The sequence below is a fragment of the Phoca vitulina genome, unplaced genomic scaffold (assembly GCF_004348235.1).
Source record: "Phoca vitulina isolate PV1807 unplaced genomic scaffold, GSC_HSeal_1.0 scaffold54, whole genome shotgun sequence".
In the NCBI taxonomy this organism is placed as follows: Eukaryota; Metazoa; Chordata; class Mammalia; order Carnivora; family Phocidae; genus Phoca; species Phoca vitulina.
Genome location: NW_022589757.1, coordinates 10,307,132 through 10,323,453, shown reverse-complemented (window position 1 = coordinate 10,323,453; position 16,322 = coordinate 10,307,132). Strand labels below are relative to the sequence as shown.

At 40.8% G+C, this 16,322-nt stretch overlaps 1 protein-coding gene across 3 annotated transcripts in view; it reads right to left on the bottom strand.

Moving 5' to 3' along the window:
* The window catches only part of PRRX1 (paired related homeobox 1), a 78,155-nt gene that overhangs the window by 31,398 nt on the left and 30,435 nt on the right, over nt 1-16,322 (bottom strand). The window lies entirely within an intron of this gene.

The window sequence follows — 16,322 nt, the reverse complement described above, 5'->3', positions numbered from 1 at the left end:
CCCGGTGATTGACCTGTTCCTCCATACCCAGAGCACTCTACAGAGATCAGTCTCCAAGCTGGAATCGATGTGACTCTTTATTTAAAAGAATTTGTTCACCTATAAGCACAGTCGAAAGAAAGAGGAAACCTGAAGGTTTCTATAAGACTTTAAATTTAGCAAACAGAAATGAGAATACCTACTATTTCTTTTCCTTGACTTCTTAACCATGGGTTAGCTGACAGTAGCCTTGCTGAAAACAGGGTCTGTATCAACCAGCTTAGGCTACTCCCCAAAGTGGCATCACTAACAATGGTCACACTCAATCCTGACCTATCACCTTATTCATTCATTTGAACAAATATTTATTGAGCATGTGCGACATGCTGGGCAAGTAGGCACTCTGAGAAATACAGAGAAACATTACGTGTAGTCTGCCTTCAAGAACTTTATAACTGGTGTGGGGAAAGAAGTCACAAATACTTGAAAAGTAAAGTGACAGTAAAAAAAGATACTCCAGTAAGGGTGGCAGCCATCAGAGCCAATAATGGGCCAGGGAGGAGGGCGGGGACAGCAGCATGGGAGGGAGGTCAGAAGACAGTCTGCAGAGGCTTTCTCTGCCCTATTGAAGTCCAGCATCCCTCTCTCAGCCTCACTGTGGCCCACCCTACTCTAGTTGTGCTGCAGACAGCGCTGACATTTTCCTTGCTTTCATTTCTATTCTTCTTTAGTCTTGGTTCTGCCTAACAACACATCCTAGGCCTTACCTGTATCCATTGACCCTTTATATCGATGGCTTCTTGTCCTCCTCCAAGCCTCAGTTTACCTGTCAGCGATTTCCAAGGACCTTCTCTGATCACCAACCAGAAGCAGCCTTCCCCTCATGATCTTCCGTCCAGCATCTGAACCATCTGCCTTCTAACAACACTCCTGACCAAATGTGATTATTGCTTCTGACCATCGCACTAGAATATGAGCTCCATGAGGAACATCTTCTGACTTGTTAACTGTGTGTCCCAGCATCCAGCATTAGTGCTTGGCACATTTGAGGCACTTTTCTTGGAACGCAGAATGAATATGTTAATGGTGCTTGGTGAAAATGCCTATTTTGGGGAGTTCCTGGGTGGCTCAGTCGGTTAAGCATCTGCCTTCAGCTCCAGTCATGATCTCGGGCTCCCTGTTTGGTGGGAAGTCTGCTTCTCCCTCTTCCTCTGCCTCTCCCCCTGCTTATGCTCTCTCTCTCTCAAATAAATAAATAAAATCTAAGAAAAAAAAAAGAAAAAAGGAAATGTCTTTTTGGCACACCCTGGTCAATCACATTCAGCCACCAAACCTGACAGCCCCTTCCGGGATGAGTTTCTGGAAAGTCTTGGCACAGAAATTTTCCTGAAATGAAGGTTTACTGCATTGTTTATAAGACATGTAAATTCCAGGAGTATGTGTTATCCAGGCTTTTCATGTACTTTCTCTGTGCAAGACTTTGCATCAGTAATTATCTCCTCAAATTGAAGGCAAGCCTCGAAGGCAGGTGAGCAAAGCCTGTAGAATGGAGCCCCATACTTCTTAGCAGCACCCAATAAATGTTTGGCTTTGATAATGATGACACATACGGAATCACTGACCATTTTAGACATGTCCTGGTGCAGTCATCTCTATGTGCCAAAAATTATGTTTAGCTTCAGGTTGTATTTTCTTCTAATTAGTCATTTCTAGTCACTATGTTTTCTGTTCCTTTTCACTGGCAAAGGAGCTTGGGCAAAAGCCGGCTACTTCATTCTCCAGCATACAGCGACATGACTGCCTGCCAACCACACCTAAACCTTAATTATGTAGTGATTTCCTCTCCAAGGATGTGTGACTATTTTAACTACTAAGGAAGCTGATGCACTAAGGTCACATGAGGGGGAAAAAAAACGTTTTGGGCAAAACACTCAAAAATCCATGTGGAATAATCTTATTCCACTGAATCATGTCCCCTGTTGTTGAACAGCCCTAAAGAACTCCTTGTCAATAAGTAATTCTGTCCGCCTGGAGTGGAAACCTATGAGTAATCTATGTGTCACTGTGACTCATGTCATGGCCACCACTACCAACTCCCCATCATCTGAAAGTTGGCAGGAAGAATTCGTACTGCTCAACTCATAACAGGCAGAAGCCAGGATAGAGGAAAGACCTAATAACAAATTTTGTTGACTGAAAGAAAAGATAATCAGGGGCGCCTGGGTGGTTCAGTCAGCTGAGCTTCTGATTCTTGAGCTCAGCTCAGATCTGATCTCAAGGTTGTGAGTTCAAGCCCAGCGTTGGGCTCCACGCTACGCTTGGAGTCTACTTAAAAAAAAAAAAAAAAAAAAAAAACAGAAAAGAAAAGAAAGAAAGAAAAAGAAAACCAGAGGAGGATAACCAAGGGTAAGAACAATGGCTTCTAAGTTTCCACCTAAATGGTTCTCTTCCTCGGCATCTGTTTCCAATGTGCCGTCAGGGCCAATGCAAGCATTCTTCCTTCCAGTTCCATGAGTCTTTTTATTTATTTATTTTTTTTACATGTCTCCTAGTTTTAGATTTTTTCAAATTTGTAAATTACTTCCCTTAAAGGACTTTGAGAGCAATATGTTGAAGCAAGAGGAAGGACAAACAGGGGTAGGCTGGTCTGTCATTCCACCATAGAGCCATTCCCCAATCACTGATAGAACTTTCTTTTGCCAACTTTCTTCTTCTTCTCTATTCTTCTGGGATTCCAATTCAAATGGCACGGAGTTTAATGACCTGCTTAACTTACTTCAAAGCCAGCACCTTTAAAATAAAATATCTTAGGGATAAACAGGAAGATTTTATGAATTCAGGGGAGCCCTATAAAAACATATACTGATTAAGAGGGTAGGTGGGAGAAGAGATTTTGGAAAATCAGATTTTATAAACAAAATGTTTGCCATAAGTTGGTTAAAGGAAAGTATATATATATATGATAGTGGATTTAGGCAAAAGTGGGAACATCCTAAATTACATATTTACAGTTTTTTATCTAGCCCAAGAAGGAGTTATTTTTTTAATTAACATATAATGTATTATTTGTTTCAGGGGTACAGGTCTGTGATTCATCAGTTTTATACAATTCACAGTGCTCACCATAGCATGCACCCTCCCCAATGTCCATCACCCAGCCACCCCATTCCCCCCACCCCCCTCCTCTCCAACAACCCTCAGTTTGTTTCCTGAGATTAAGAGTCTCTTATGGTTTGTCCAAAGAGGGAGTTATTTACAAGGAAATCTGCTCCTTTTTTGCTATTCAGACATGTTTTGCAGACCCTTACTGGGCTCCTTTGCTTTATTCACTTGGTTATATCTATACTAAGGTTTTCTAGGGATAGTGATCATACCTCCTTTGACAGCATCAGTAAAAGTCTTCCTTTAGTACAGATCTGTTAATCCGGGACTGATTTATTATGATTATGATTTTCCTTCCCTGAGACTTCAGTTTCAGAACCAGTCCCAGCTCTTCCCAAGGCCAAAGGGGCTCTAGCTTTGCTGGCCACTGTGGATGTGTGGTTACCAAATAATATTAGATAATTTCTTGACTGGAGAGAGCCCATTTTTTTAATATCAAAGATTTTCTCTAATTTGTCATAGCCCCAGACCAGATTTATACAATAGTGATTTTATACCCTTTCCTACATTTTCCACAATTCAATATTTTAAAAAGTTTTTTCATAGAATTTTATCATTAAGACAACTTTATATAATGGTTGGGGGAGGGCTCCAGCAGATTAGAAGTCAGACAATGTGGATTTTCATCCTTTCTGTCCCTAAAAAGTCAGGTAATTTTTTTTTTACCCCAGTCATGTAATCTTAGGAATGTAACTTTGGGGGCACATGGGTGGCTCAGTCTTTAAGCATCTGCCTTCGGCTCAGGTCATGATCCCAGGGTCCTGGGATCGAGCCCCGCATGGGGCTCCCTGCTCAGCGGGAAGCCTGCTTCTCCCTCTCCCACTCCCCCTGCTTGTGTTCCCTCTCTTACTGTGTCTCTGTCTGTCAAGTGACTAAATAAAATCTTTAAAAAAAAAAAAAAAGAATGTAACTTTGCCGGGGGCGCCTGAGTGGTGCATTCTGTTAAAGATGCGACTCTTGGTTTCAGCTCAGGTCATGATCTCAGGATCTTGAGATCAAGCCCCACGTCAAGCCCTAAGTCAGGGTCTGCACTCAGCACGGAGTCTGCTTGAGATTCTCTCTTCCTCTCCCTCTACCCCTCCTGCTCATGCTCTCGCTATCTAAAATAAATAAATAAATCTTCAAAAAAAAACACAGGTAACTTTGCCAAATGGGTTTCCATTTCTATTGCTGTCAAATGGGGCACTGCATTAGACTGTTTCAAACATCTCTTCCTGATTTTAACTTACAAATTCCTCTTCAAATACTTGACCAATGGATAAATCTATACTCCTGCAGAGTAAATAACAATATATTTATTTATTAATTATCTCCACTTTTATAATCTATTAATTTAACAATGGATTAACTACGGTTTGTATAATTCCATGGTTACAGATTTCTATAGTCAAATGAGTAATGTTCATGATGTTTTAAATAACGTTACTGATGATTTCTGTGGCTATCAGAGTTATTTCAATGGTATGGATGCTTATTTTCTTTCAAGTAATTTTTAAAGAAAATGATCAGATATGGCAGTTATGCAAACAATCGAGAAGGCAGCAAAAATGAAAAACAGCTTTGCAAAGTTCTGGAATTTTAAAATAATTTGACCCTGAAAGATGGAGGACATATTTCTCATAGAATGTCAGTGTGCATGTGTGTGTATGTGGTATGTGTGGGTGTCTGTATGGGTAGATGTGTGACTCAGCTCAGAGAATCCTGGGTTGAACTATAACAGGGCTATAAACATGAGAACTAGAAGCAGACCCAATTGCCCACAGGGAAAAAGACAAACCTGTGGCATTGTGAAAGATCTTACTTGTTTGGGCTTTCTGTAGAGCCCACTAACACTGCTGTGGCCTATCATCATTACCTAGTGTCATGCCAACTCTATCTGGTAACTCACTTTGACATATCAGTTTGTAGGTAGAAGCTCCCAGACAATGGCTCATGTGATCAGTACCAGCTGGAGTCAGCTGCGAGCAAAAAAACCCAAAAACCAAAAACCAAAAACCAAAAAACTCCACAGTATTTTAAATAGATATTTCAGATGTTTAAAATTTAAATAAAGCAAGGCAGAGTGTGTACCATTCCAAGTGAAGTCAATTGCCAAGTTGTGCTGGTTGGTACTACCAAGTACCGCATCAGTGCAGTCATAAATTGATGCATAATGCAGACATGGAGGAGGAAAAGTGGCAAAAAAAAAAAAAAAAAAAAAGAGTGAGAGTGCACTAAAGGTGAATCCCTAAGGATACTCTTCCATTAGACTCTGAGAGCTTACAAAGTGACACCATCCCACTCGGACCCAAGTTAACATGTGAGCCTTTGGAACCATTTGCATATATGTTTCAAAGTCCAGACCAAAGCTACTAGGTAAGTTTTATTGGTCCCTCTAGAAAGCAGTTTTTTGACAGGCTGGAAAAATAATGTTACAAAGGATCCAGTAACAACAGAATCTAGGCCTGTTAGTTAGATTCCAAGTTGATGCCTCTTCCAAAAATAGAGCATCCAGAAAAACAATATATTCCCCAGACGAAGTGAGAAAGTCCAACATTTAGGCTTAAGAAAAGTTTGGTGTATAGTCTATTATACACAGGGTGAAGATCTGTTGATGCAAATCTGTTTACCATTTTATTTGTTTCAACAAAGACTATCTTAAAGGTGAGTTTCTCCAAGATCATCCCTTGTGGAAGCTTAAAACAAAAGACAGGAAGATGTATGTCACTGGCTTTCTAAAGTCTTTCCTGCCCCTCAAGGTTCCTTTAAGAATACAGTACAGCTGAGAAGGCATGTTTGCATACATACAGTCCTATACAAAGACCGCAGTGACCGATGACCAATGAATCAATTACACCTCGTGCACCCTACATAACCTTTGGAGATGATGAATATTTGGAGTGTGTTTTTGTGGTCTCAAGCCAAAAGTTAACCACAGCCTAGAGATTGTTGAACCTCAGGAAAATAACTAGAAATCTATGTTCCCCGCTCTATTTTCAGTGCAGTCAGAGAGAACAGAGTTCCATTAGAGAGAGACAATGTAATTGTGTTCATAACTTTTGAGCTGAAAGTTTGCATTTATATGGTGCCTTTCTTCCAAACATCATAAAACACCTCATGTATGCTATTTCACCTATATTTCAAATCTCTTTATAGTAAAAGAAAAGAGCACAGTACAGTTTTAACAAAAAACATATTAATTTAATAGTGGTTAGCAAAACTAAGCAAAGTAACATTTATTTAATCTCATATATAGGGGAAATTAACATCTGGTAACATTCAGAATAAAAAATGATCAGTAGATGTGTACGTTATTTTTAACCTTTAATTAAAATTTTAATTTTGGGGTGCCTGGGTGGTGTAATCGGTTGGGCATCCAACTCTTGGTTTCGGCTCAGGTTGTGATCTCAGGGTTGTGGGATCAAGCCCCATGTTGGGCTCTGCACTCAGCGCAGAGTCTGCTTGAGGTTCTCTCTCCCTCTGCCCCTCACATTCATGTTCTCTCTCTCTCACCCTCTCTCTTTCAAATAAACAAATAAATCTTTAAAATTTAAAAAAAAATTTTTTTTCCTTTTCTCAGCTTCTCCAGATCATATTATTTTCTTTTCTTCACCCTAATTGCACGAAGTGCTTGATTCATACAGTTTAGCACATTTCTGTGCACTGTCATATTGCCTTCTTTGTTTTCTATGTGTTTGAGTCTCAAGAGCTACTAAACGGAGACCCTGGTGTGTACTGGAAATGGTACTAAGAAGGCAGAGCTCTAAGTGCCAGTCCTGTCTCTGTCGCTCATTATCTTTCAGCAAACTCCCTCATCCTTCCTAAGCTCCAGTTTTTTTTACTGAAAGGTAAAAGGAAACAAAAGTCCGAAATGTCTGAAAGGATTGTAAGTGAGGTTCAAATAAGATGACTTTTCTAACAATATGAGGCATATAAGTAAGGCATTATCATTGTAAAGTCTGTGAAGGCAGAGACAATATTTTGTACCTCTTTTACATACTTTCTAGGATCTAATGTTGGATGAATATGGTTTCCCAAGTAAGTACTTAATAAACATTCCTTGATAACAATTACTGAATACTTGCTGTTTGCCAGGAGCCATTGTTAAGTGCATTACGTGGAATATTTCATATTTGATTCCCCTAAGAGGTCATGTTATTATTATCCCCATGCTGCGGATGAAGAGGCTGAGGCCAAGAGCGGATGAGCAGCCTGACCAAGGGCACAGAGCTGAGGCTCCTTGACTTCTGGCAGTTTGGCTATGGAGCCCAATTCTGAAACGCTTCACTCCGCTTGCCTCTCATAGAACCAGAGGTCCTGAAAGGATCCAGAGGTTATGAAATCTGCTTCCTAAACTATTAAAAAGTGGAAGAACTTTTAAGAAGTGGATAGGAATTTGAGAGAATGTGTTGGGTATCATTTTAACCCAGAAATTGAAATAGATAAAGAGACCAACTTCTTGATATGGTTGGGTTACAATCATATGATTTTTAGAAGAGGTGTTTCGTTCAGAGAAATACTTCTAAGCATTTGATCTGGCAACACATTGAGAATTGAAGTTACAGCCTGCAAGCTATTTCTATTCTTCTCCTGATCATCTAGTTACAGATCCCTCCCCGAATCGTGGGAGCATAAATCCGATTATGCACAAGGCCAATGGGAGCAAGATAATTGCATAGATCTAGTACCCATCCATTACACACAGCATCATAAATCACTGAACTGCCACAACCTCAGCTTTCTGGAATCCCCAAGTTGTTTGAAACACTCTACGATTGCCATTTATGGAAGAACCATATTATACTGTCTTTGCCTTAAGTGCTATCGAAATAAAATTTAAAATTTGAGTGTTTACCCTTCAGAGGGTGCTCCTGTGATAGAACACTGGAAACATGAGAAAACAAATCAAAATTTGGTATCTTCTGATGTGAACCTGGGCAAGCACCTCAATCTAAGGAACTGGTTAAGAAATTAGGAAATTAAGTTGAGTAATTCTCTTTTTAGTCTTTTTGTGATGAACATTACATTTGTTAGCAGAAATGTGAGTCTGCTTTTCCCTCACACACACCTCACACACATGCCAACTTCATAGGCGGGGGAGTGCGGGGGGTGGGGGGTAGGGGGGTTGGGAGGGCTGTCTGACAAATGTGTAATTCTTGAACAAAGCAAGCAAAGCTTTTGGCCTGAGTAGAGATGGAACGATCAGATGGTCACAAACTAAAATGAGTTCATGCCCAAGGCTTATTTGAGCTTTTAAACCCTGGAACTGAAATGAAGTTGCAATGATGAATCAATTCAGATTTCCTACCTGGTGTTTTCTTTCTGTTCAACGTAATGTATGTTTACTGCACCCCTACTGGCTGGTGGGGATGAAAGGTCAGGGGCCTCCACCCCCACGAGGAACTCACAGTTTAGTGAGAAAAACAGATATATAAACAAGTAAGTTTTTTAAATGAACTAACTAAAATAATGGAGGCATAGACTGGAAAGTTGTGGCACAAAGGAGGAATCCACTGTATCTTCACACGTGAGAAAAGAAGAGGAAGTAATTGCACTGAGTTTTGAAGGAAAAATACACATTTTGATCGGGGGGAGAGTCTGGAATGGATGGAGCAGAGTGATGAAAGCAGTATTACTCATTCCTAATAGTGGATTTTCACCTCATTCATTCCTTGTTACAGTGCCATGTAGGAGCATGTCATTGTCCTAATTTTAGAGGTTCACAGAAGTAGATGTCTCAAGATGGGCTGGTGAGTGATATGATCTTGACCCTCCCGTGTTGCCACAGCTGAGCATTTGGGAGCTGTGAGGAGAGAAGAAAGATGAAGCTGTAGGGGAAGCAGGGCCAGGTGGTGGTGGGGCTCTTACAACACGCCTTTGGACTTCATTTTTTAGTGCAAGGGAGTCAGTGATGGATTTTTCAGCAGGGCAGTGGGTGACAGGGATATTTTTGCCTTTCAGACAGCATCCTGCTAACTGTATGGAGCTTGGTTTTGGCTGGGCACGAGACAAACATCAGTGCTTTATAGATTTGGAAGGTCAGCACAAATAATGTGGCTCATCCTGCTACTTTTCGTGGTCAAGATGCCTGAGGCTTCTCCGATTCTTAAACTTCCATCATAATACCTCTGTCCGTCATCTCCCACTCTCCCCAACCTGGGCCTGTTTTTAACTCTCCTGCCCATCTTTCTTTCAACCTGTGAAGTATCTACGTATCTAATTACTAAAGATGCAAAGTACAAATTCAAGACATGAAGAAGTATAACTTTTTAGCGCATGGGAGCGCTCTGAAGGACTTTCCAAACAGGCTAAATATCTATCTGAAAGTCCATGCACCCTCTATGTTAGAAACCTGCAGAACACAAGCCAGCAAAGGCTCTGTCTCTGCTGGAAGCACCTCCTGCCCTCCAACCTTCCACCCGAGACCTGCTGCACTTCCCAGGATCCTGAGGAGCTTCACTTGAAGCCACTTGATTCATAAAAAAAGGAATATTTCCAAAAACACAGTATCAGATATGACAAAAATTGGCCTTAGGATATCTTTAAATTGCTAACTCCACTGGTACATTTAAAATATAATTACATATGTGTGAAAGCCCCAGAAACGCATCCATTTGTACTTGGAGGCAAACTGGTATTTCTCATCGTGTTTTTGTGTCACTTTGCTTCATTTTTAAAGGCAGTAATCCCAATTCAAATCTAAGCAAGGCTGTCTCCTTTTGAGCCCACAGGAACCCTTATTTCTCTCTTCTCTGCCACTCTCCAGCCCCTTTTACCATAGTTTTCCCTCAGTCTTGCGACGGACAGACTCCCTGAGATTCTCTTCCCCAGTACCACTGCTCCTAATACAGTTGTCTGCAAACTGACAGAGTCTCCTCCTTGCCATTTCTCTGGAGGAGCTGTGTGCAAACCAGAGCTCCAGAAGGGAACAGAGAAAGAAGTGGGACACACTGAAAAACTCAAAGAATCCTTCTCATTTCAAGGAACCCAACATTTACCTCTCTGAAAGAGTTTTGTGAAAGAATAAAAATTAAAAGTGAAAAAAAAAATACAAAACCTTATTAATGTTTGCCGGGGAAACAGAAAAGCTTTTTCCACAAGAAAAGTCCTTTCTGTACTGAAATTGGCAGCCAGACGGCCTGAACATTCATCTCCTGCACAGAAAGTGCTCTGTCGGGGAAGCTGGGTCTAACAATACGCTGGAAAACACGCCACACACTTCCACTGTATTTTATTTGGCAGAGAGGAATTACTCCTCGGCACAAAGTATTTGCAACTGGCATTGGTTAAACAAGAAATTACAACCTTTAAAAGCCCTATTTATCATTAGCTGCAAAAGTGCAGACTTCACCGTCAATTACTCTGACAAAAGATTACAGACCATCAGCACCGCTCACAGGGGAACAACAGTCTTGGGGGCCAGTGGGCCTCTCTGAAGGGAGGATTAGAAAATTAATGGCCAGGAGCCCCTTCTTCACGGACCCCCGCCCCCCACTCTTCCTCGCCCACCCTGCTCCCCTGTGCAGGCTAATTCTCCCACCTCTAGCACTCTCTCTCCCTTCACCTTGGCAGAGGCTGGTAGACCAGCCAGCTTTCCCCAGAAATCTGGGCTAGTTGTGGAAGTCAGTGCTTAAGAATCGTTGGCCAAGTCAAGTCAGCATCGACTCTGCTCCAATTCTGTTCTGAATGTGTTCTGTTGATAAAAATGGAAATTACAAGATTGAGTTTTGAAAAGTAAAGAAATAATATGGTGTTATTCCTCTCAGCTGCTTCATTTAGAGGCTCAATGGTCAGAAAAATAGTGGATTTTAATAAGCAAAAGGCCTCTACTGTGATGCTAAAACACCCTCCCAAACACTGAATGGTGCCTATGTATCCTTGGAAGAAGGCTTTTTGCATTTCACTGAGGCATCAACCCATCTTTAAATGATTTCATCCCCTAGGAACAGAAAAACAAAAAGACGCTTTGTTCTCCAGACTTTAAAATTAAAAGAAAAAATTATTCTCAAGTGCTTATATAAGTGGCAAGAGATCTTTTTTTTTTTTAGTATTTTATTTATTTGTTTTAGAGAGAGAGAGAGAGTGGGGGGGGGGTAGGGGCAGAGGGAGAAAGAGAGAGAGCATCTCAGGCAGACCCTGCGTTGAGCATGGAGCCCGACAGGGGACTCAATCCCAGGACCCCAAGATCATGACTTGAGCCAAAATTAAGAGTTGGCCACTTAACCGACTGAGCCACCCAGGAACCCCTAACTGGCAAGAGATCCTTCCTAAGAAACACATGTATACATCCCTCTTTGGCTTTAACTTTCCAAAGTACGAGGGTATTACCAGTGTTACTGTCACCTTGCTGCCAGTTAAATTAGTTTAAATGGTCCTGGAGTTTCTCTCAGAGGCTTACAGATTAATATTATTATTCTCTTCGATATTTCGTCTTTATTGGCTACATTTGTCTCCGTGTACAAACATCAATATTTCATGAGAATGAAATAATATATAATATATGTAAACTACTTATATACAGTTTGGTACAGTGTTCAATAAATGATGATGTTGGCGATGTTTATAGAGATGAGGAGGGGGGATATGCGATATGAAAAGTTATGTTTATAAAGGCTTTTTAATGATATGAAAGAACACATGTGAATATGCATATATGTATACATGTGTCCACATATATGAATACAAGTTACACATATGTTATATTCTTAACTATACAAAACAATATTTGGCAAAAAAAAAAAAAGACTGGAAGGAAATACATCAAAATGTTAAGAGTGTTCAGCTCTGAGCAATGCAATAATGGATATTTTCCCCTTATTGTCTTTTCTATAGTCTACTCTCATTATGTATGATGAGCTTGTCTTACATTTACTATGAGAGACAAATAAATGGGAAAAAATAGATACAAAAATAGAAAAGTTACAGGCAAGGAAAAAAATCGAAATTAAATATTATCCTTGTAAGGTGAATGTGAATGTATAAACTTGTTTATATCCAATACGATAACCCTTCATGGGAGACAACTGTTCCCATTTTACAATAAAGTAACTGAGGGTCTAAGAGATTAAGTGATTTGCCCAGTGGATTTGCCCAGTGTGTGTGTGTGTGTACACGCGCGTGCCTGTGAGCACTCACGCACACTTGAATGTTCACATTCTGTATCTTTTCCAGTTAATGTGTGTTTAAGAAGTGGGTCTATTCATATACGAAGCTCCTAATCTCTCCAGATTAGAGCATGTTCCTCCACATTTGGTCTGCTATGTGCATAAAAACTATCACAGGGCTATCATTTGTGGGTGAGCTCCTTTAAAAATCACAGGAGTTTGGATAGCTTTATTTAGCTCTATTAGGTTCAAAGAATGTGCCAGGCAGATTCTCAGCCCCAAAATAATCCCCTTTTATTGGTGCTCTAAATTAACTCGTAGAGGAGTGGGCCGAGCTAAATTAAAGCTTTCATACGGGGGGAAGCCCAGGGATTTTTACTGAGTGGTAAACGTTTTCTCTCTGTGAGAACTTTACTGTTTCCTTCCTCTAAGAGAGGCTGTGCTTAGATGCAAAGAAAGTAGCTCAAAGCCCATCTTGGAGAATTCATTTTATTTGACAAAGACTCTTAGTTTAAGCCCCCTGGTGTGGGACATTTAAAATTTTATAGGTTTTCCTAGCTTTTAAAGTAATTTGCATGTAAATAGAGATAGTAATCTCTAGCACAAATGGCAAAACGTATTCTTTGCCCCTTTTAAACCGGAAAATTGGATTCGTAAGAGTCATTGGGGGAAGTATTTCTACTTATAAAGAATTTCGAATGGCTTGGCAAATCTTAACCACCTCCCTTCCGGACTGCCAGCCGCACCTGGTGTTATCTTTTCATAGCTAGCAATACCGAGGTTCATTCCTCTCTGAGAACGGCACACTAGGGGACAAGCAACCAAAGGCTTAAGATATGATATTGAGATTCAAGGTCGCCTCTTTTTCTCTGATACGGACATATCACTGCTGCTCATGGCGAATGATGCATTTACCACCATGCCTGCATTGTGGGACTAACACCCACAGAGTCTCTAAATAGCCACAGACAAAAGCATGCCAGGCTTGTCTTACTGCCATATGGCCCTGGCACTTGTCATGTGTCACTCTCCCCTCTGCTCCTGCCTACCTTGGACCATGAATGAGTGACCAGTCCAGGTGTGAGGTGTTGATCTTCTCTGTTTTTCTTTCGCACTGGATTTTTGGACGTGCACACCATTGCCAAAGAAGCAAACTAAAGTGCCAACGCCTTTTATGCTGAAGTCTAGAGGACAGCATGTCTACGTTTTATTTCTCCACACTGCACATCTAAAAGGTCCCAGAAAAATCATCCTAAGTCAGTCTAAGCCTGTGCTGGGTTCAACTGAGGTTTCAGCGACAGTCCCAGAGAATAGAGTGAAAAAAAGAAATAAGTATACCCAGAAAAAGAAGTGAAAAGAGAAGATGGGGTCAGGACAGTTGGGGGGAAAGATGCAAGTTCATACCTCTGATGGATTTCTTGTTTTGTTTGTTTGTTTGTTTGTTTGTTTGTTTGTTTTATGGACTTCTTGTTGACCAGAGAAATGAGTCTGAGGTGATGTGAACTAACAGCAACCATCATTGGTTGGGAGCTGGTATGTCCATGTGAAAAGAACTCAGGCACAACTGGCAGCTCCTGGTCCTGACTCAGAAAAAGAAAACACTCTCCTCTATCCAACTGTGGCTGAGACTCTCACGCGTGTCCACATTTCCAGCATGAAAAAGTGACCTTTCCACCCAAGGACACTCACTCCCTCCACCAACTGCATATGGACAGACAGATGACACTAGCATCAAATACGTTCCATAAAGGTTTTGCTAAAAGAAGGGAGAGGATGGGGGCAAGAGATTGGATGCATAGGTGTGTAATACTGATATAGCATCTCATTCCGAGTGGTTACAACCATAATGCAGCTATGGGAAGCCATCAGTGGGACATAGTGGGGGTTGAACAGGAGCTCACGTTCCAGTCCCAGTTCTGCAACTAGCTAGCTGATCTTATGCAAATCACCTCAGTTTCTTCGTTCTGCAAAGAACAGGTTTGGAAGGACACTCTCTCTGGCCCCTTCTCAGCTCTGCCAGTCCACCTGGTGCAGTTAATGCGTTTAGCCAGTCTCATATCAGATATCTTGTAAAATCCAGGTCTTCAGAGACATCCCTGTGGGTGAACTAGACCCTTCTATTGCAGGTTCTTGCAACTGCATGCCAGGTCAGAGCGCCTCAGCCTCTCTGTCAATGCAATGGATTCTCAGGCTCTGCCAGTTTCCTAATTTATTGCATGAAGAGCCTGAAGGATAAAGTAGAAGAGCTGATGCCTTTATCTACCTTTTTATTCCTATACCCATTGTTACTCCAACAACAACCACAAAAATCCTTAGATGTTACCCTACTTTAATTTTTATCTATAGAAACACTTGAAGCACAGCTGTTATTCATTAGACCCCAGTGGCTGAAGCATTTGGTTACTACAGGAAAAGGAAAAAAAGAAAATCAGTTAAGTTTTATTTATAATCTGCTTTCATTGTGAAATAGTAGAAGTCCCTGAATCAATAAAAAGATGTCCTTGTTTCTAAAAGCATAAATATGCTTTCTTAAAACACTGGTAAATACTACAGGCACATTTCCCAGAATTTAAGTACTATTCCAATTCTCTTATTTTCCCCATAAGTATGTTCACACTTCTTAGCCCATGTGACTAGCTTTTGAAAGAGAAAATGCAGTTACATAAAAAATCTACCTCTTACAGGGCATATGTATTATACATGCACACAAGCATATACATACACAAAATTTTCATATAAACTTTATAAAAATAATTTGCACCCTACAAAGAGAACAGCTGCTCTATGAAATGATGTACTCCTTATCTGTGAAGATCTTCAAGCAAGCCTGGATTCTGTCTGCCAGGAATACCAGAGAAGGAATTCCAGATCCCAGAGATTTGATTCGACAACTTATAAACCCTTTCAGTTTTGAATTCAAAGATTCTCAAGTCCCTATTTTTTGCTAAGTTCATTTTAAAAACTGATCCAGCCTTCCTCCTGTGTTTCATGCGTTGACCTGTACTATAACAAACCCAAGTGAGAAATCGAAACTTTGTGGTACTGAAATTGGGATTTTGGACCCATCTGCACATGGAAACCAAAGTTTATGGAATAAAGTCCTTCGTGGTAATACCCTTCCTCCAAGAAAACTGAAAAGTGCTTTAGAAAACTAAAACTGTGTTTTGGGGACGCCTGGGTGATTCAGTCAGTTAAGCGTCTGCCTTCGGTTCAGGTCATGATCCCAGGGTCCTGGAATCGAGTCCCGCATCGGGCTCCCTGCTCGGCGGGGAGCCTGCTTCTCCCTCTGCCCGCTCTCCCGCTGCTTGCCCTCTCTCTCTCTCTCTCTGACAAATAAATAAATAAATTCTTAAAAAAAAAAAACCTGTATTTGCCTTATGGAACCTCTGTGTGGTAAACGACACTATTCCCACTCCTCACAAGCAGAAAACATGAAAATTAGGAATCAAATATTTGTAAATAAGATGGGATTATTGCTCCCAACTATTTTACTTTGTGGGCAAAAGTGCACCTGGGTTTAATACTATGTAGAAGCATAGCTTCGCCACGACATCTAGCCTTCAGTAAGATCAGATTTCTGAGAGAATACATTTTCCTTGATCTGTTGTCTCATCTTGAAATTTAGTACAATTCAAGATCTGAGTTTCTCAACTTCTTAATTCAGTTTGTAAGAAATTGCAAGTAATAAATTGACCCATCAATCCTATTACCCATCCTCCCTCATAATATCCATCCTATCAAACTTCTTATTCCTTTTCCTTTTAAGAGTCTGGCTGAGCAAGTTTTACCCAGCAACACAAACGTTCAAATTATTTATGATGGTAATTGTTGAGTTTAGTGGGTGTGGGGGATGGGGGATGTAGGGGATTGCAGCCCAGCAAGAAAGTCAACTGTTATTCTTTCCTGGTCCCTTCATAAGTAAGGCAGAACTGCCGTATCAAATATCCTGTTTCCTGAAAGCCTGCCTCTGAGATTGGTATGTGCAGGAAATTACATCATTGCAGAATTCGGTCACACTGACCCTAAGTGCACCCATATTCCAGCATTTGCCCTCTGACTCCACCTCCTTAATCACATTTGCATGCTGTCTCCACTCTT